The sequence below is a fragment of the Triticum aestivum genome, chromosome 1B (assembly GCF_018294505.1).
Source record: "Triticum aestivum cultivar Chinese Spring chromosome 1B, IWGSC CS RefSeq v2.1, whole genome shotgun sequence".
NCBI lineage: Eukaryota > Viridiplantae > Streptophyta > Magnoliopsida > Poales > Poaceae > Triticum > Triticum aestivum.
In genome coordinates, this window is record NC_057795.1 from 432,117,172 (window position 1) to 432,139,389 (window position 22,218).

Below are 22,218 nucleotides of genomic sequence, written 5' to 3' on the forward strand. Positions count from 1 at the left end.
CTGCATTATTTCTGCACCACTGTGGATAGTCTTACCACCAAAGCCACATGACACGATTATGATTGAAATCCTAATGACTCCCACACACACACAAAAAAACACGACATGCCTGTCACACAAATGCAGGAATGTATAAAAGGTTATTTTCCTCTCGTTGAACATAATGGGAGGGTTGTGTAGCTGGTTAGCCTGTTCGCTCATCAAACTTGAGGTCTCGGGTTCGATAACTACACTTGAGCATAATTTTTGCCAGTAGGATTCTTTGACTGGTAAAATGTTTTCTAGGGTTTGCACGCTTCACACTCTCTCTCCAGTATATATATACATGCTGGAGCCTCAGCTCCTGTAGTTGCTCTCTTCACACTCTCTCGCCCTCTCCCGCTGAAGCCTTAGCGCTTGTAGTTGCTCTCTTCACACTCTCTCGCCCTCTCCAGATCTAAACAAGACTTTGTTGGCCTCTCTCTCCCCTCACTGCTGCTCAAAGAGCCGGCAGGATCTGTCTGCCGGGAAGGGAAGGAGGCTTAACGCTGTCGCCATCGGCGAGGGAGGGAATCCACTACCGGCGCTGCTGTTCAGTTTCCACCCAGCGGCGGCGTGGGAGGGCCTCTAACCCCTTCTTCTTCGCCGCCGTCCCTTCGCCCACCGAACCACGCCCAAGAACCTTAAGGTATATTTTACTTACTCCACATGCATTGCTCTAGCTACATGTATACCATGAATCTAGGACGTGGTTCAAAGAGGAAAGGAGTGGGGGAAAGTAGTGGGAAAAGTTGTATATAGCATGAATCTAGGACGTGGTTCAAAGAGGAAATGAAGGGGGAAAGTTGTATAGCATGAATCTAGGACGTGGTTCAAAGAGGAAAGGAATGGGGGAAAGTAGTGGGGAAAGTTGTATCGCATAAATCTAGGATGTGGTTCAAAGAGGAAAGGAAGGGGAGAAAGTACTAGTTCAAAAAGGAAAGGAAGGGACAAGGCTGTAGAGTTTGAGCAGGACTAGATTTGCTGCGCTCACATAGCGAAAGTGTCTAAAGATAACAAAACTGGGACCAACACAAATATGCTCCTTGGTTGTTTGTTCTTTGTTGCAACAGACTGTGCATGACCACAGTACATCGGTAGATGCACATGGTGCTGGTGCGTCCACTGTCCCGTCCAACTCATTAGCTGTTGTTAATCTATGGCCCTGTTTGGTTAAAAACTCCCTAGTCCCTACCTGCTTGGTTCCAGGGACTAAACATGGACTAGAGGTTATTAAATGACATGATAAAAGACCATGTTACCCCTAGTAATGAACTAATAGAAACAAGGTGCGATGCGTGGCAGGGCCAACTGTTGGAAAAAGTCCTAAAAAGACTCCCTCGGGGTCTTCTTTCTTTAGTCCCAAATGACCACTTTTAGTCCCGAAAAGTCCCTCCTGTTTGGTTTAGATGTGACTGACACGGACTTTTTTAGTCCCTACACCAAAACGTCGCTGTAAACAAACACCCTCTAATAATGGAGCTGGAAAATTGATGCAATGCCACAGTTAAAAGCAAATTACATGTTTAACGAATTTTATTGTTAATATAATCTCTATGTTAATATTAATCAATGCCACCGTTTGAGAAATGCTACTGTCTTGCTTTCTTTCCCATTTAGATAAGGTAGATGCTTCTTTTTGTTGGCTTCTGTGTCATCCACCGTTATTGACCACTAATTGTTTCCTTTGCACCTCTGTGTAAACAGGGTTATCTACACCTCGTTGCCATTGTGACCTTTTGTTGCACTGCACAAAACACTTTTGTTTTAAGAGTGTTTTGTGCAGTTTAACCAAAATGTCACACCGACAACGTTGCTTGATTGCTTGATCTTAGTGGAACTGCACAAGAGGATATCTTACTTCCTATCCATTAAGGCAAATTTGGTTCAGATCTTCTTCTTTTGAGTTGTTTGAATTCTGCATCATGAGAGGTCAGTACTAGCCTTCTTTCACATGATTCTGCAGTGTGCTTTCATATGTTGTGCTACTTGTACCATAATGTTGCTTGATTTTAGTGAACTGCACAAATGGAGACAAGACTTCCAATCTGTATGTGCACCGTAATATCCCATTGAGGTAAGATAAGGATATTTCACAACTGCTGGCTTGTATTTTGCCACTTTCATCAGAAAATTAAGTTTAGTACTATACTTGTGCTCCCTAACTGACATGCCAAATCTTACATTGAAGGCTAAGCTTGTCTGTTATTGAACCAAGAGATGAAGGGGAAGAACAAGCGGAAGAAAAACAAAAATCAACTCCCGGTGCTGTAATGAAGCACTAGAACTGTGATGACACAAGTAATGATATAGTTTTGCATCTTAATTTATTGCTATGGCTGGAATGAGCAATTGTTTTGCCACTGATTTGATGCCATACATAATTATCTCTACTTGTGCAAACAGGGATCTTCTTTGAAGATACCATATATTTTAGTGGAACTGCACAAGAAGATGTTGGAAACATTAAACTAATCGAGGAGTATATAGTAAGCATGGCCACCCCCGTAGATAGCAACAGATGGTTCCAGAGAAGTGCTTCATCTGTATGCTCTACACAATCAGCCTCCTAACAAATGTTGGTACTCACCCACTGATTTTATCCATATGATTGAGCTTTGTCATCTCTATTGGTGTTGTGCTACTGTTTAGATACTGTCATGAAAAAGTGGTATTGTCCTTGAGAAGTGCTTTATCTATGTTGTTTTAAATATTTCATTTCCTTTTTTTCGAGCAAATAGGGATCATCTTCCTCTGAAGAAGAATATGGAGTATGTGAAGTGACTAGTTCCGATTATGCCCGGATGAAGAAGCCCTGTCTATCTTCTCATCAGAAGGAGCAGTTGAAGGATGGTTACATTACTCCCCACAAGACCAAACTAACTTCAGCTTAGAAGGACTGACAAATCTCCATTTTTTTGATGTGATGCACGAGTACAATGTTGTTCTAGGATTCTTTCTGGTGAGTTCCATTTTTCTTAAAGTGTGCTCTACATGGACCATGTATGTGCCTGTTGAAACTGTCAATTCATAGTATAGTTTGCTTTATACTAATCACTTTTTTGTATTTGTGCAAACAGGGGTGCTCAGCTTGATTTCAACGGGAACTGCACAAAATGTTCATGAATACATCGAATCATTCATCTCCACCACAAGAAACGAGGTGCCCATAAGTTCGAGGCATTGCAATATATAAGGGCGAAATCATACAAGCTACGCGCGAATTTGGTTGATTTTGGTGGAACTGCACAAAAAGAATAGCTGGTTTATTTAGCATGAAGTGCCATGTCAATGTTCGAACTAATGGCAAACCCCGCCCATTCCACAATCGTAGGAATTTGATATTTTGGAATGGGACAACCTTGTCAAATTTTTCTCATTGATTTTAGCAAGATATGTGTTTGATATTTTCGAATGGGACACCCTTTGCTGTCAGCAGCAGCGATCAATTTTTTCTTTATTCTTTAGTTGTGAAGTAAATATTGCCTCTGACATGTGAGTCGCTGAGATGCATAATCATCGATTGTTTTGAATGTTCTCTTTGAATTGCCAGGCCTGTGTGTTTGATTGCAATGTACAGAAACGCTAAAAAGCTTCTCAAACTCTTTGTACTCCTTCTGTTCCTTTTTACTTCGCACATTGTGAAAGTGCATACTTTTTTGTATAAGATTGGTCAAAGTAGAGATACATTGACTGCAGACAAAACTTGTATGCAGACTAGAAAGGACCAGAGGGAGTACATGTGAAACTGCTGCAAACGTGGTGATCACCCTGGGAATAATGCTAGTACATATTGTTTTGCATGTTCATCCAATGCCAATGATACAGGAATTCGAACTAATCGAAATAAATTCATTCATACACGGTCGGATTTCATATAAACATGCCGGATTTCATTACATTTCATACATTCTTCAACAAACAAGGGGTGTTTGTGGCTGCATGCATCTCCCAGATGCAGAGGCCGGGGGTCATCCTCCTTTTCGGAAAAAAAAACTAAAAAGGGGTGCGCTGGAGGTATAATTAATTAACCAAAGCTACCCACCTGTGTCTCGCCAAGCCGAACAGAGGCTTCACTGACTTAACTGCAGGTGCAGTTGCATAACTGACATGTGGCCTGTTGGGCCCACGTGTCAGTCATCCAACTGCACTAGCAGTTAAGTAGAAGCAGCGTTCTTCTCCAGCGCAGCTCTCCGACTCCACGTTGCCGCCAAGAAGCTAACTGGCCGTCAATGGTCAACCCGCCTAGCTTGGCTTCAACTGGAGGGTAGCAGCGGTGGCCTTACTTGGACCCGAGCGGCGGTGACCTACCGTGTTATACTCTTCCACGTTTTCTGTGTGGCGTGGCCTCGTTGGCAGCGGGGCGGGGCCTCGGCGGAGCCGGCGATGTCCTCTATCTCGTTGCCGGCCGGCGGCGCCTCAGCGAAGCGGTGGAAATCCTCCCCCATGTTGCCGGCAGGGTGGGGCCTCGGCTGAGCCGGCGATGTCCTCTGCCTCGTTGTTGGCGGGGCGGGGCCTCGGCGGAGCCGGCGGTGTCCTCTGCCTCGTTGTTGGCGCCGCGGGGCCTCGGCGGAGCAGGGCATCGTCGACGCCAGCGGAGCGGGGACTCGTCGGAGCCAGCATTGTCCTCTGCCTCGTCTTCGGTCTCGCCAAACAGTGCCTCGCCCGCTTCATCGCCCTCTTTGCTAGCCTCTTTGTAGGCGGCCGCAGCCTCCGCCACCTGCATGCAGTACCGACAGCGCTCGAGGCGGCCCTTGCGGGCGAAGCAGTACGAGTCGAGCAGCGCCTCCTGCTCTGCCCACTCCGCGGCGATCTGCTCCTCCGCCTGCAGGTGCTCCTGGAGGAGATGATGGTTTTAGGCGGCGGTGGCCTGCGCCTCCCGGAACTGCTCCTCACGCATCTGCTTCACCCTGTCCATATATTGGGCACGGGCCTCGCCGATGGTCATGGTGCAATGCACCGGCAAGGATGGCGCGGAGGAGGGGGTTGGCGCTGGATCGTCGACTACCATGTTCTCCATTGAGACGTCGTCGTCCTCTGGCTGCCTGTCGGCCAGCCGGTCGGCAGCAATGACTGCCATCTCCTTGTGGTCCATCGTCCGCCCATCCCGAAGAGCTCTAAAGCGCGAGGAAGCCATGGTGGGCAGTAGTGGTGTGGACAGGAGAAAGGGAACGAATGCGGATGACTGCGGCTATGGCCGGCGCAGCAGTTTATATAGCAATGGTGGGCAGGCGGAGGGACGGACATGTGGCGCCGGAGTAGCCGCCTCGGCAACCGCGTATCATTAATGTGTGCGGCAGATGGACGGACGGACGACACTTGTGTCGCTTGAAGGCGGAGCAATCACCTGCACCGAGAAGCGGGGCGGCCGGCGCTGACTATTTCGGGCGGAAAGCGCGCGTGGGCGAGGAGATGACATTACTTGGATAGGATGACAATGGGGACCCACCAGGTCCATAGCCTCACGTATGCAAGTGCCTCCTTATTATATATATGTATATAACTATAATTTATTTTGCTTCCTCCTGGTTTCCTGACATCACGGTCCCACACCATTGTCAACCTATGTACTCCCTCCTTTCCGGTTTATAGGGCTTATCTCAAAATTTTAGTTTTTCCATTTTATAAGGCTCAATTTGGTTGTTTTCCATCACATGTTTAGATTCCAAGGTGCATTAAATCATTGCATGCAAGTATTAAGAGAAAACTGACCAATGCATGTACTTTGTGCATGCATGCATTGCAATTAATGTATTGATAAACATAATTTTTTGAGGATAACAAGAGCATTAGTTAGGTGCTTTTGCAAAACTACAAAAAGTATTCCACCACTCGCCATCTGACTTGATTGGTGAGATTTTTGAATTGAGCATTATAAACCGGAAAGGAGGGAGTAGTCAATAAACGAGAGAATTGCACAAGAAGCGGCCGACAGCTGGGACCAAGCAGCTCGAGCAGTATTTGTGTTTTTGAGGTGTGAGCACTGCAGAGTTTTTCGATGTTTACCCCAGATATTAATTTTTCTCCTCTGAATAACAACGAAAACATCGCTGCATGTATTAACTGGGTGGGTTGTGGCCCGTCTAGCCCAGGCCAGATATCCAGCCCAGATATTAATTTTTTTCAAGCTGAAAATGGCTAGCCCAGCTATACTTTTTTTAGGAATACCCAGGCAAGGTCAAGTTGTCATTCTCCGCCTCGCTGGGCTGCAAATCTTTCCTAGGAGGGATGCATTAGGCTTAACAAGAAAATGGGCTTTAAGAAATAATAAATGGGATGTAATTATAAAAACTGGGTAGTAACTATAAAAAAATGCACCAAACAATGATTACTTTATAAAATATTGTTTTTAGAATATTGAAAATTTTAATTTCATTAATTGTTGCGAGCGCAATGTTTCGTTGGATTTTTATGCAATATAAATTTATATTGAAATTGCATTTAATCTGACTAGAAATTTTGGGATAAAAATATTCGGATCCCATCAAAATGTGGGGAATTTATTGAATTCTGTTTTGAACGGTTGGTTGAAATGGGTTGTACTTTTAACAAACTGTAAATGGGCTGTAGTAAATTCCATTATAATTCAAAAATGGGCTACACATTCTTACAAATATCAAATGGGCTATAAGTTCTCTGACACACACTTCTGGCCTTACTAAGTTGAAGCGTCCCCTAAAAAAACAGAGTTGACGCGTATGCAAGGCTTTGTCAACTTATAGTCAACACACGGTTCTAGCAGCAGTGGCCGTTGGATGTCCATCCAACGGATGCCGTGCTTCTTCTTCAATCTCGGATATTCTAGCTTCACCCGCCCCAAAAATGATTCCTCCCCCTGACATCTGGGGCGCATCGTTTCGGAAGCTGACCTGTGGGCTACTAAGTTGACGTACCAAGGGCTTTGTCAACTTAGTCAATATAAATGATTCTAGCTGCAGTGACCGTACGATGTCCATCCAACGGCCGTCGTGCTTCTTCAACCTCTGGTCTTCTTGCTCCAGTCGCTCAAAGCAGTGCCGGTCGTGCTGCCTGCTCCTGCCTCCCGTGGCCGGCTGTGTTGCCGCGGAGGCCTCACCGCCCCCTACTACTCCCACCATTGGCCAGGCCATCCCTCCACTCACCCACACCCCCTGTTATTCTGCGTCGACGGCAGCATAGCCGAACCAGTGAACCCTCGTACTCCTCTCCGCGTGTGCATCCACTTCCGCGTCTTCCCCGGCTCCGCGTTGTCCCCTTCCTAGGCCTCGCTGTCGTCCACCGCCGTGGTGCTTTCGGCGCGGCGTGGTCAACATGGTTAAGGAACGACTTCCATCGGACATGGACTGTACGTGGAGAGGCTGACAGCTGGGTCCACGGCAGCCGCAAGGAAGTGCCTCCTTATTACACGCAAAATAATTATTCCTCCACCTGATAGCGGGGACCCACCGGACGGGCCACCGTATTTTGCAAAAAAAATGATTCGCCCCCTGACTACTGGGACCCACGAGCTACATCTTCGCACGCAAGGAAGTGCGCCCGAAAAAAAAGATTCGCCCCCCTGACTGCTAGGACCCACCAGCTACATCTTCGCACGCAAGGAAGTGCGTCCGAAAAAAACGATTCGCCCCCCGACTGCTGGGACCCACCAGCTACACCTTCGCACGCAAGGAAGTGCGTCCGGGCAAAAAAAATGATCCGCCCCCTGACTGCTGGGACCCAGCAACTACACCTTCGCACGCAAAGAAGTGCGTTCGGGCAAAAAAAGATTCGCCCCCCCCCCCCCCGACTGCTGGGACCCACCAGCTACATCTTCGCACGCAAAGGAAGTGCGTCCAGGCAAAAAAACAATTCGCCCATGTGACTGCTGGGACCCACCAGCTACATTTTCGCACGCAAGTAACTGCCTGACAGTTGGGACCCACCTAGTCGAAGAGTACGCAGCGTTGTTATTCTGGTCGCGAACGTGTACGTACATATATACTGGTCGATGTAGAGGCACACACGTGTCGTAGTAGAGGCGCGTACATGTCGTAGTACAGGCGCGCACGTAGCATGTACACATACGTACAACGGCCAGGGTGCAAGAAAGAAAATACGGCCACGTACGCACATAGGGGCGGGGTCTTGAACGCCTACTCGCGCATACGTACATGGCTGGGTCAGAACGGAGAAACAACATCATCGTCGTGTTCATGGGGAGGCAACGTAATGCATCGTGTTCATGGGGAGGCAAAGGAATGCGTCGTGTTCATCGGGAGGCAACGGAACACGTGGGAGCCAACCGGCTTGGACGGAACAGGCGATGGAAACGAGGCCTGGCGTACTGCACAACGGAGGAAACGGACCTCCTATGTTCGGAACGGAGTCCTGTTGATGGGGAGGGGTGTGGCGTACCGCAAAACGGAGGAAACGAACCTCCTACGGTCGAAACGGGGGTCCTGTTGATCGGGAAGGGTGTGGCGTACCGCAAAACGGAGGAAACGGACCTCCTACGGTTGAAACGGGGGTCCTGTTGATCGGGAGGGGTGTGGCGTACCGCAAAACGAATGAAACGGACTTGTGTTGGAGCGCTACGGTCGAAACGGGGGGGGAGGGGGTGGCGTACCGCAAAACGGGACTCCACGGGATACTGTTCATCTCCACCGTCGACCTCCTCCAGCCTCCACGGGCTACCGTCGACCTCCTCCAGCCTCCACGGGCTCCTGTTCATCCAGCCTCCACCGTGCGCTACTCCATCGGCTACTGTTCAACCACCCCTCCACGGGCACCCCTCCACCGTCTACTGTTCATCCAGCCCTCCACACCACAGGGTCCTATTCAACCACCCCTCCACGGCCACCCCTCCACCATCTACTGTTCATCCAGCCCTCCACACCACGGGGTCCTATTCATCTAGAGGCAACGCCACCGCTTAGTGTTCATCCAATCGATCGGCTTCAGTTAGCAGTAGTAGCGAAGGAATCGTTCCATCCGGTTCAGTTAACAGCCATCGATCGATCGCTCGGGTTCAGTAACGCGTAGCCTGCAGTGCAATCGCTCGGGTTCAGTTAGAGCCCAACGCCTCGCTCGGGTTCAGTTAGAGCCAACGCCTCGCACGTGTACGAGAGAAACGCGCATCACTCGGCCCCCGACCTCCCACCGTAACCGGCAACTCCCCAAAATTTTCCTCCCCCTCGCTTCTACCATGGTTTTTCCCGTCATGGACGGCCCAAAGAATGTCATGCAGCTGCATCTCCGGCTCGCCCAGGACAAAAAGCCCATTTTGTGTCATGATTTTTGGTCATAGAAGTAGGAGCCCACCACATCTATGATGATACCGGGTTTTGTCACAATTATCGTCATAGAAGTGTCATATGTATGACAGAAAAAAAATTCGTTCGACCCAAAATGTCATGGATGTGTCTTTTTTTTGTAGTGTGTAGACACACCTAAGAAACCCAATGATATTTCTATTTGTGATGCTGAAACACAATCTGGTGATGAACATGAACCTAGTGATAATGTTAATGATAACATTCATGTTGATGCTCAACCTAGCAATAACAATGATGTAGAGATTGAACCTGCTGTTGATCTTGATAACCCACAATCAAAGAATCAACGTTATGATAAAACAGACTTCTTGCTAGGAAGCACGGTAAAGAAAGAGAACCATGGGTTCAGAAACCCATGTCTTTTCCTCCTAAACCATCCAAGAAAAAGGATGATGATGATTTTGAGCGCTTTGCTGAAATGATTAGACCTATGTTTTTGCGTATGCGTTTGACTGATATGCTTAAAATGAATCCTTATTCTAAGTACATGAAAGATATTGTTACAAATAAAAGAAAGATACCGGAAGCTGAAATTTCCACCATGCTTGCTAATTATACTTTTAAGGGTGAAATACCTACGAAACTTGGAGATCCAGGAGTACCAACTATACCATGTTCCACTAAAAGAAACTATGTTAAAACTGCTTTATGTGATCTTGGAGCCGATGTTAGTGTTATGCCTCTCTCTTTATATCGTAGACTTGAATTGAATAAGTTGACACCTACTGAAATATCTTTGCAAATGGCCGATAAATCAACCGCTATACCTATCGGTATTTGTGAGGATGTGCCTGTAGTGGTTGCAAATGTTACTATTTTAACGGACTTTGTTATTCTTGATATTCCCGAGGACGATAGTATGTCGACTATCCTTGGTAGACCATTTTTGAATACTGCAGGGGCTATTATTGATTGCAACAAAGGCAATGTCACTTTTCATGTTAATGGTAATGAGCATACGGTACACATTTCGAGGAAACAACCTCAAGTCCACAGTATCAATTCTATTGGAAAAATACCATCGATTATTATTGGAGGTTTTGAATTTCCTCTTCCTAATGTCAAGAAGAAATATGATATTCTTATTATTGGGGATGTACATATCCCCGTTGAGGTAACCTAGTGCTTTTCGAAATGAGTTTGTTAACAAGACTTGATCAACCTTGTTAGTGGATTCCTTTTGATGAGCATGAGATGGATGAAGTTAGAAAGCACAACTCTCTGTACCCTCTTTTTACTTTCTGTTATTTAGATTAAATAAAGCAAAAATAGTATTTTTTTTTCTATATACTTTCTGATTTGTCCTTGCAATAAAAAATACCCCAAAAATAAAAGTTCTCCAAATGCCCTGAAAATGAAATATGATTTATTCTGGAATATTTGAGAATATTTGGCACTAAGAACACATCAGGGGGAGACAACACCTGGCCACGAGGGTCCAGGGCGCGCCCCTGCCTCGTGGACCCCTGGTGGCCCCCCTCCACTCATTCCTGCACCCACACACACCTTCTTCCTTCCAAAAAATCACCAACCAGCTCAAGCACGAGTTCTAGCTCATCTTGTTGCCATTTTCGATCTCCTTGCTCAAAGCTCCACTCACAAAACTGCTTTGAGGGGTTGTTCTTTGGTATGTGACTCCTCCAATGGTCCAATTAGTTTTTGTTCTAGTGCTTTATTCATTGCAAAAAAATTACTGCCTAGGTGACCCTGTTCTTGAGCTTGCATGTCAAATTTATATGGTCCCAAGTAGTTCTAATGCATGATATAGTCTCTAGGCACTTGTGGGAGTAGTTGCTATCAATTTTGTTGTGTTGGGTTCACTTTTATTTTGAGTCACTAAAAATATCAGAAAGTTTTCAGAGAAAGAAACAATGCATAGAAAAATATCCCAAGGTGGTTCTTCAAGGAAGCAAAGACCCTGGCCCGCAATACGTGAGCAGGACGATGAACCACCGAGGGAAGCTCAAGTGTGGCCTTGTGAATGGCCGTCAGAGGAGTTTATGGTCCAAGCAGGCATCAAGGATGAATTTGACGCATATGTGCGTAATGCTGAACTCGAGGGCTTCATGCTAGATAAGTGCCCTCAGCATTACCACTTAACCTATTCCTTTGCGAGAAGGTTTAAATTTACATCTTCGCGCAATTCTCACAATGTCCTATTTGATCTTTATGATAAATCTTATACTATGGACTTAGAAGATTTTAATACTACTTGTAAACTCCCGCAATGGGGTAGTGCTAGTGAACCTCGCAAATCTGAATTTAAAGATTTTCTTGCTAGTATCATTGTGGGGGAATCTAGAGAAATAGCACAAGCTACCATAGGGAGCATTCATTTTCCTGCTATACATTATTTTGCTCTCTTTATAGGTAGATGCATAAATGGCAAGGACGAGGCATGTCACATGTGTGTTCCAGATCTTAGTGTTCTCAAGAGTGCTGTGCTAGGAGATAAACAATATAACTTGGGGGCCATTGTTGCACGTAGGTTGCATCATAATAGTTTAAATGGAGATTTGTTTGGTGGGATTTATGCAACTCGTGTAGCTAATTATCTTGGTATACCCATACATGGAAGTGACATGGACTTGCCTCCTGCTTATCTAGATTATAATTCCATGGTTAGCCATCAGTTTCTTGAGAGGAATGAACAGTTCCTCCAGTACCGACTAATCTTTGACAGACGTCGCACTGTCCATGTTGCTCTCCCTGCTCCTGGTTTCTTTGACTTTCAGGAAAAAAGGATATACTTTATAATCAGGGAGGAGGCGAACGAGTACGAGAGGAGGACGGAGGTAGCTCGCCTCCAAGTTGTAGCTCATGAGGCAATAGCTACTGCATCTCAGTACAACCCCAGCTATAGCTTTGATCCATGGGCGTAGACCAACTTAGGCCAAAAGCCTAAGCTTGGGGGAGTACGTATTTCTCACCGACATTACATTCATGTTCACACACTCATGCTAGTTGTCGGTGCTCATACTTTTTTTCATTGTACTATCCATGCTAGTTTATTTTCTTTTTCTCGCTTTCTTCTTGTGTGTTTGAAAAACCTTTAAGAAAACCAAAAAAAATTAGTTTAGTTATAGCATTTAGGTAGTCTACTTTCCATGCTTGTAGTAGTAGTAACTAAAAGGAAACTCAAAAAGATTTCTTGTTCTTCTTTTGCTTGTTGGGAGCTTTCCCGTGTAAATAGTTTTATTTCTTTTCTTTTCTTTTCTTTGGGGGGTCGAGAGGAGAAGACCATGATGAAAATGTTGAGTGGCTCTCATATGCATTATTGTCGATATAACCAAGAGCCCATATTACCTTGTCTTCTCCCTTGAATTGAATGCTTGCAGATTCCATCTTAGTCCAATGCACGTGCACTACTATTATTATCCACACCGTTCGGTCGTGCAAGTGAAAGGCAATAATGATGATATATGATGAAGTGATTGATATGAGAGAAGCTGGTATGAACTCGACCTATCTTGTTTTTGTAAATATGATTAGTTAATTGTTCCTGATTCATCCTATTATGAATAAACATGTTTGCAATGACAATTAGAGATTATAGTTGCTTATGCCATGCTTAATTAGCTAGGAGTTTATAATGGTTTACCTTGCGTGCCAACATGCTATTAAAATGGTTATGATGTGGTGTGATAGGGTGGTATCCTCCTTTGAATGATTCGAGTGGCTTGACTTGGCACATCTTCACGCATGTAGTTGAAACAAAATCAACATAGCCTTCACAATATTTATGTTCATGGTGGATTATATCCTACTCATGCTTGCACTCAGTGTTGATTAATTTTAATGCATGTTCATGACTGTTGTCGCTCTCTAGTTGGTCGCTTCCAAGTCTTTTTCTAGCCTTCACTTGTACTAAGCAGGAATACTGCTTGTGCATCGACTTCCATAAACCCCAAAGTTATTCCATATAAGTCCACCATACCTTTCTTTATGCGGTATCTACCTGCCATTCCAAGTAAATTTGTATGTGCCAAACTCTAAACCTTCAAATGAAATTCTGTTTTGTATGCTCGAACAGCTCATGTATCCACTAGGGTTGTCTATATCTTCCATGCTAGGTGGGTTATTCTCACGAGGAGTGGACTCTGCTCCTCACTCATGAGAAAATGGCCAATAACTGGGATGCCCAGTCCCACGCTCAAATCAAATCAAAATAATTGCAAACAAAACTCCCCTAGGATTGTTGTTAGTTGGAGGCACCCGTTGTTTCGAGCAAGCCATGGATTGATGATTGTTGGTGGAGGGGGGTATAAACCTTACCGTTTTGTTTGGGAACCGCCTATAATGTGTGTAGCATGGAAGATATCGAGATCTCTTGGTTGTTATGTTGACAATGAAGGTATGCCACCCAAAATATTATTTATCTCTATTTCAAAACTCGAGCTCTGGCACCTCTGCAAATCCCTGCTTCCCTCTGCGAAGGGCCTATCTATTTACTTTTATGTTGAATCATCATCCTCTTATTAAAAAGCACCAGTTTGAGAGCACCGTTGTCATTTGCATGCATTACTATTAATTTATATTGAGTATGACTATGACTAGATCTCTTTTACCATGAATTACAATGTCTAGTCAGTCCTTGATCTTCAGGGGTGCTCTGCATTTATGTTTTGCGGTCTCAGAAAGGGCTAGCGAGATATCATCTTGTTATATCATATTGTGATTGTTTTGAGGAAGTGTTGTCATCCGAGATTTATCATTATTGCTCGCTAGTTGATTATGCCATTGATACGAGTAAACAGGAGACCTAAGTGTTATTGTGAATATGGTTATTTCATAATCTTTGCTGAAAACTTGAATGCTGGCTTTGCATATTTACAACAACAAGAGCAAACAGAGTTTGTAAAAGTTTTTCTTTATCACTTTCAGTTTGTCAACTGAATTGCTTGAGGACAAGCAATGGTTTAAGCTTGGGGGAGTTGATACGTCTCCGTCGTATCTACTTTTCCAAACACTTTTGCCCTTGTTTTGGACTCTAACTTGCATGATTTGAATAAACTAACCCATACTGACGCTGTTTTCAGCAGAACTGCCGTGGTGTTATTTTTGTGCAGAAATAAAAGTTCTCGGAATGACCTGAAACTCCACGGAAGTTATTTTTGGAATTAATAAAAAATATTGGTGAAAGAATCAAGGCTAGGGGGCCCACACCCTGTCCACGGGGGGGGGGGGGTGCCCCCTGCCTTGTGGGCGCCCTGGTGCTCCACCAACCTCAACTCCAACTCCACATATTCATGTTCGGGGAGAAAAAAAATCAGGAAGAAGGATTCATCGCGTTTTACGACACGGAGCCGCCGCCAAGCCCTAATCTCTCTCGGGAGGGCTGATCTGGAGTCCGTTCGAGGCTCTAGAGAGGGGAATCTGTCGCTGTTGTCATCATCAACCATCCTCCATCACCAATTTCATGATGCTCACCGCCGTGCGTGAGTAATTCCATTGTAGGCTTGCTGGACGGTGATGGGTTGGATGAGATTTACCATGTAATCGAGTTAGTTTTGTTAGGGTTTGATCCCAGTATCCACTATGTTCTGAGATTGATGCTGCTATGACTTTGCTATGCTTAATTCTTGTCACTAGGGCCCGAGTGCCAAGATTTCAGATCTTAACCTATTATGTTTTCATGAATATATGTGAGTTCTTGATCCTATTTTGCAAGTCAATAGTCACCTACTATGTGTTATGATCCGGCAACCCCGAAGTGACAATAATCGGGACAACTCCCGGTGATGACCATAGTTTGAGGAGTTCATGTATGCACTAAGTGTTAATGCTTTGGTCCAGTACTATATTAAAAGGAGGCCTTAATATCCCTTAGTTTCCAATAGGCCCCCGCTGCCACAGGAGGGTAGGACAAAAGATGCCGTGCAAGTTCTATTTAATAAGCACGTATGACTATATTTGGAATACATGCCTACATTACATAGATGAATTGGAGCTAGTTCTGTGTTGTGGCACCATGCATTGCCAGCCCAGAAATCAAGTCTTCTGGCAATACACAACAACATGGTACAGAAACAACCGCTTTATTGATGCTAGCGGATTACATAGGTCTGCTATTACATCGAGGTTCGAGGCCAAGCGGCACACACGGTGCTGCTAGATAGTATGTACATTATTTAATGAACATGACGGGGCCTCGATCACACGAGCTACGCGACAGCGGAAGAACGATGAAGTGGATCTCCATAGCACAGGGACACCAACGTGAACATGGCCTAGACACGAGATGCACTCTGATGCAAACTGACTTGCCTGAAAACTGGCATAGCACGCTAGGTCAGTACATCGAATGTACTTGCAAGCTCACAACAAACATAAGCATCATGACAAACAATATCATGATATTTAATCAGATTAATACAATGGAAAACTACTACCGAAGGAAAAAAATGTTTCATGCAGTGAGTCCCATGGACTCACTTACCAGACGGTTACCTCATAACCAAATGGTGACCATACCTGGGTCACACCTAAAACCAATCACTCATGAACAACTCAAGTGTTCATGCTTTGCCACGAACCAATGCATCACATCACTCACTTAGTTTGCAAGATTTATTAGAAAGGTTTATCCATGGTGTGACTTACTCCTGAGTTATGCCCATAACCGAGGACGCGGCTATCGATAGATTAATTACACTCTGCACAGGTAGCGCACTTTACCCACACTACGGAACACCTGGCCTTGCAATCCCATTCGGGTGGACCAAAGCATACCGACGAAACCCTCCCTTTGTCATGCACTCTCCCCGGACACTCCGACCAACTCCCCCTCAGGGCTAGGTAAAAGTGCAACTATCCCTAGGTGGTTTTGGTAATTCCTAACAACATATAGATCATTGGGCTAACATTATTCCAAGATGAATATTTCAAGAAAAGCTCAATGAATGGCATGGCATGGATGAGAAAAGTGGACCCCTCAAAATGCTAAGGACAAAAGGATTGGCTCAAGCTCAAAAGCTCAAGACTCTACATTTTATATTTTAGTGATCCAAGATCACATTGAGTCTATAGGAAAAGCCAATACTATCAAGGAGGGATGAGGTGTTGCTTAATGAGTTTCTTGCTCCACATTGCTTAGTGATATGCTCCAAAGCCCTCAACTACTTTCTCACATCCACATATGACCTAAACCAAAAGTCAAACTCGGCCCTACTGATTCTTTCTATCCGGCGCCACCGAGTTCAGATGTCATAGCCACCGCCACAAACCCTAGGCAAATCGGTCTCACCAATAGGGGCCTCGGTCTCACCGAGATGGGATTGTAATCTCTCTGTTTCCCTTCATAACATTTCAGTACCACCGAGATGAGCGATCGGTCCCACCGAGATTGCAATGTAAACTCCCTGTTTCCTTTTCGTAACATTTCGGTCCCACCGAAATGAGCAAACCGGTCCCATCGAGTTTACTTGACCAACTCTCTGATTATCTTATTACCAAAATTGGTCCCACCGAGTTTGTGTAATCGGTCTCACCGAGATTAAGTTATGCCCTAACCCTAACCATATCGGTCCTACTGAGTTGCATGTCGGTTCCACCGAAAATCCTAACGGTCACTAGATTTGCTGAATCGGTCCGACCGAGTTTCTCAATTCGTTCCCACCGAGTTTGGCAAGTTGTGTGTAACGGTTAGATTTTGTGTGGAGGCTATATATACCCCACCACCTCCTCTTCATTCGTGGAGAGAGAGCCATCAGAACAAACCTACACTTCCAACTTGCTGTTTCTGAGAGAGAACCACCTACTCATGTGTTGAGGCCAAGATATTCCATTCCTACCATATGAATCTTGAATCTAGCCTTCCCCAAGTTGCTTTCCACTCAAATCTTCTTTCCACCAAATCCAAATCCTGTGAGAGAGAGTTGAGTGTTGGGGAGACTATCATTTGAAGCACAAGAGCAAGGAGTTCATCATCAACACACCATTTGTTACTTCTTGGAGAGTGGTGTCTCCTAGATTGGCTAGGTGTCACTTGGGAGCCTCCGACAAGATTGTGGAGTTGAACCAAGGAGTTTGTAAGGGCAAGGAGATCGCCTACTTCGTGAAGATCTACCGCTAGTGAGGCAAGTCCTTCGTGGGCGACGGCCATGGTGGGATAGACAAGGTTGCTTCTTCGTGGACCCTTCGTGGGTGGAGCCCTCCGTGGACTCGCGCAACCGTTACCCTTCGTGGGTTGAAGTCTCCATCAACGTGGATGTACGATAGCACCACCTATCGGAACCACGACAAAAACATCCGTGTCTCCAATTGCGTTTGAATTCTCCAAACCCTTCCCTTTACATTCTTGCAAGTTGCATGCTTTACTTTCCGCTGCTCATATACTCTTTGCATGCTTGCTTGAATTGTGTTAAGATTGCTTGACTTGTGCTAAGATAGCTAAAATCTGCCAAAGACTAAAATTGGGAAAAGGATAAGTTTTTATTTGGTCAAGTAGTCTAATCACCGCCCCTCTAGACATACTTTCGATCCTACAAGTCGTATAAGAGCTTTGGTCTCCATTTGCTTTGATTTCCATAGCTTTTGGTGGTCATAGCCTTGGTTTCACAACCTAGGAGAGTATGGCGTCTAGCGAGGGAAATTATCACCGTAGAGGTCCTTACTTTGATGGTACTAATTTTGCTAGTTGGAAGCATAAGATGAAAATGCATATTCTTGGACATAACCCCGCCGTTTGGGCTATTGTGTGTATTGGCTTGCAAGGTGAATTCTTTGATGGGAGAGAACCGAACCGTGAAGCTAGCGCAGAAGAGTTGAAGATGCTGCAATACAACGCTCAAGCTTGTGATATCCTCTTCAATGGATTGTGCCCCAAAGAATTCAACAAAATCAGCCGTCTTGAGAATGCAAAGGAAATTTGGGATACTTTGATTGATATGCATGAAGGTACCGACTTCTCAAGGAATCCAAGTTGGATGTGCTTCAAAGTCAACTTGACAAGTTCAAAATGAAGGATGTTGAAGGTGTCACTAAAATGTACTCTAGGCTTGCTCTTATCACAAATGAGATTGTCGGCTTAGGAAGTGAAGAGATGACCGACAAATTCATCATCAAGAAGATCCTAAGAGCTTTGGACGGAAAATATGATACCGTGTGCACATTGATCCAAATGATGCCCAATTACAAAGATCTCAAGCCAACGGAAGTCATTGGAAGAATTGTTGGTCATGAAATGTCACTCAAGGATAAGGAGGAACTTCACAACAAGTCAAGTGGTGCTTACAAAGCCTCATGTGAAGCCCCCACATCATCAAGTGAGAAACAAACCTTCAATGAAGAATTGAGCTTAATGGTGAAGAACTTCAACAAGTTCTACAAGAATAGAAGCAAAGAGAGAAGCTCCAAGTCAAGGTCCTACAATGACAAAAGATCTTCTAGTCGAGAGAGCAATTGCTACAATTGTGGGAGACCTGGACACTATTCCAATGAGTGTACGACACCCTACAAAAGAAGAGAAGAATCACCCAAGAGAAGAAGTAGAAGAGAAGAATCACCACCAAGAGAGAGGAGGAGTAGAGATGATCGTTATGAACGAAGAACATCCCGAAGAAGCAAGGATTCGGAAAGGAAGGACAAATCATCCAGGAGCTACACAAAACGAAGACATCAAGCTCATGTTGGTGAATGGGTATCCGGCTCTGACTCCGACAATCACTCCGAGAGAAGCTATCACTCTGACTCCGAATATACTCAAGATGAAGGTGTTGCCGGTCTAGCACTTGTGTCAACCAACTCCTATGACATATTTGATTCACCAAATGAAGGACTTGGAAGATGCTTCATGGCTAAAGGCCCAAAGGTAACACACCCCGAGTATGTTGATTTCAATAGTGATGAAGATGACTTGTTAGGTGATGATGATTTACTTGTTGACAACTCTAGTGATGAATACTATGATGAAACGTCAATTAATCATGCTAATCAAGATAAAACGAATGACAATGATAAGGAGAAGATTGAGCTTCTAACTAAAGAACTAAACACTCTTAAGTTAGCTCATGAAACTATCTTAGAAGATCATCGAGAACTTTTAAGGACTCATGAGAAGTTACGCTTTGAAAAGCTCAACCTTGAGCAAGAGCATGAGTTCTTAAAGGCAATCAATGATGATCTCCGTAAGAAAAGTTCTTCTTACATTGCCAAGCGTTTACTCTTATCTACTTACATGCCTCAAGTCAAGTCTATTAACAAGAACAAGAAGGATTCTTCCTCTAGTAGTAACAATAATCATGCTAAATCCAATGTTGTTGCTTCTAGTAGTTCTCTTGATTCCACTAATGATTCTCTTAGCCAAGTTACACTTGAGCAAGAAAATAGCTTATTGAAGGGAATTATAGAGAAAGGTGTTTACAAGAGCCTTGCCGGGAGTAAGCAATTTGAGGAAATTGTATGCAAGCAAGGAAGGCACCGGAAGAACCAAGGTGTTGGTTTTGAACGAAAGTTCAATGCCAATGGAGTTGAGTGGGAAGAAGATCAATACCCCAAGACGAAGTTTGTTCCTCAACAAGAGAAGTATGATCCTACTTCCTTCAAGGGGACACAAGCTCAAGATGATCTTCCACCACAAGACCACAAGCAAAAAGGCAAGGATAAGCTTCAAGAGGAGATTGATGCATTTGAAGAAGCTCCAAAGGCCTTGGTCAAGTGGGTTCCCAAGACTACGTCAAGCTCTACTTCATCAAGTATGACTACAACTCCAAGGATTCCCATCAAGATGATGTGGATCCCGAAGAAGAAGAACTAGAGAGTTCTTGAGGGTGACTCCGCCAACATATTTCACTCATATCATTTTGGCAACAACAAGTGCAATCAACTTTCACATCTTGCACTAGTTCAAGGAGTCACAAACCCTCTTGTTGGTAAGACAAGGGACAAGGTAACCTAATGCTTTCATAGACATCATCTTATGTGTGCATCACTCTATGTCTATGGATATCCTTGTTTGTTCCTTGTGGGACTAACCCGTGTAGGTATTGAAAGTGCAACTCACTCCAAAGGATTGCTCCAAATGATCTACATCAACATTGAGCATCCACATCTTCAACACCTACATGAAGTCATCATCGACAAAACCCAAGGTTAGTTCATCCCTCTAAGGGGGGATCTCACATCTAGGGGGAGCTTTACTCTAAGAATTGAGTCAAAGCAACTCTAATGGTGTGAACACATCAATGCATTATGTAAAAGTGGTAACCCCACTTGAGCTTAAATGATGAGTATGACCTATGATCAAATGTTCTCATTTGACTCCTAAGTCAATATACTCATATATAGATGACCTAGTCATCGCCAATTGCTTGATAGATGCTAGAATTGGTTGTGCATGCTTTGCCACATATTTCATTTGCCATTTTATTGTGTGAGCATGTTGGTTGCATATTTTACTCATTCGAGGACATCCACTTGTTGTTTTGATTGATTGGTTTCTTTTTCTTTTGCCAAGTGGATGGACAAGAATGCCTAAGAACCTTCTCTAGCTATATATGATTTTCTTGTCTCAAACTCTATTCATGCTACATCACAAAATTTGATCAAGTCAGATTTGAACCACTCAGTGTGAAGAGCACTCGAAGTCCCCGATTCGTCATAGACTTAAACTTCCAAAACTTCTTTGTGCGTTTCGGTCTGACCGATTCTTCCATTTCGGTCATACCGAGATCACTAAGTCGATCTGGGTTTTCAATCTCGGTGCAACCGATTTGAACTTTTTGGTCACACCGAGTTGCTGTAACTGTCAGCTGTTGTGCATCTCAGTGCCACCTAGTTGTTCCACTCGTCCACACCGACAGGGTCGGGCTATATATACCCATGGGCAAAATTTTGGAAACTTTCTCCAAACTCTTTCGCTCGCGCGTAGCTCGCTCTGCCTCCAGGGTCTCCGGATCGTCCTCCTCGTCGCCAGCTGCCTCCAGTCGCTGGTCTCCGCCGCCGTCAACGGAAATCATCCCCGCCGTTGCCGCCGTAGCAAGTTCATCGCCGAACTAGGGTATGGACTCGATCACTGTGCTATCCCCGTCTGATTCCTAGCACATTGTGTTCGCCATGAATCTTGCCATGATTGAAACTATCCTATCTAGTCAAAACACTCTGTAGATTAGAGATGAATTGAAAATTTAGGGTTAGGTTTCCGCCGAAACCATCTCGGACCCACCGAGTTGTAGAACTCGGTTCCACCGATTCGGCTAAGGCCATTGCACATGTGATTCTCGGCCTGACCGAGAATTGCAAATCAGTGTGACCGAGTTCAGGACTTTGTGAAACCCTAGCAGTCTCGGTGCCACCGAACTGTGACTCGGTCTGACCGAGTTCACTAGTTTAGGTTCCAAAAGCTGCTTCCGTATCACCGAGTTCACAAATCTGTTGATCCGAAATGCTTTCTGTGGAAAACTAAAACTAAGTTTTTGACTCATTCTTTTGCAAAAACCTCTGTATTTTGTGATGCTCATCCACTCTATCTCATCTATATCTATTCACAGGGTCTGCAGTCAGTGTTTGCAATATGTCTGATCAAAGTGACAGCCAGAACAAGTCAGAGGAGCAGGTTCAAATGAGTGAGGGTACTAGTCCCTCTAGCAGCTCTTATGAGGGATGCAAGAGCACTCCAAGCAACTTACCCAAAGCTGCCACCAGGGCCAGAAAGAAGAAAACCTCAGAATCTGAGGATGAAGACTATGTGGCAGTTGAGGATGAGGCCACTTCCAGGAATAAGTTGCTCAAAAAGGAGTATGGCTCAGCTGCAGCCACTAAGCCAGGAGTGCAGAAGAAGGCACCTGCAAGAAGGATTACCACTTCCAAACCTAGGAAGGTTGCCACTGGAGAAACCATGAAGTTTACTATTGAGTCAGAAGATGAAGCTGTTGGCCAAGACATAAAAAAGAGTCAGAACCACTACTAC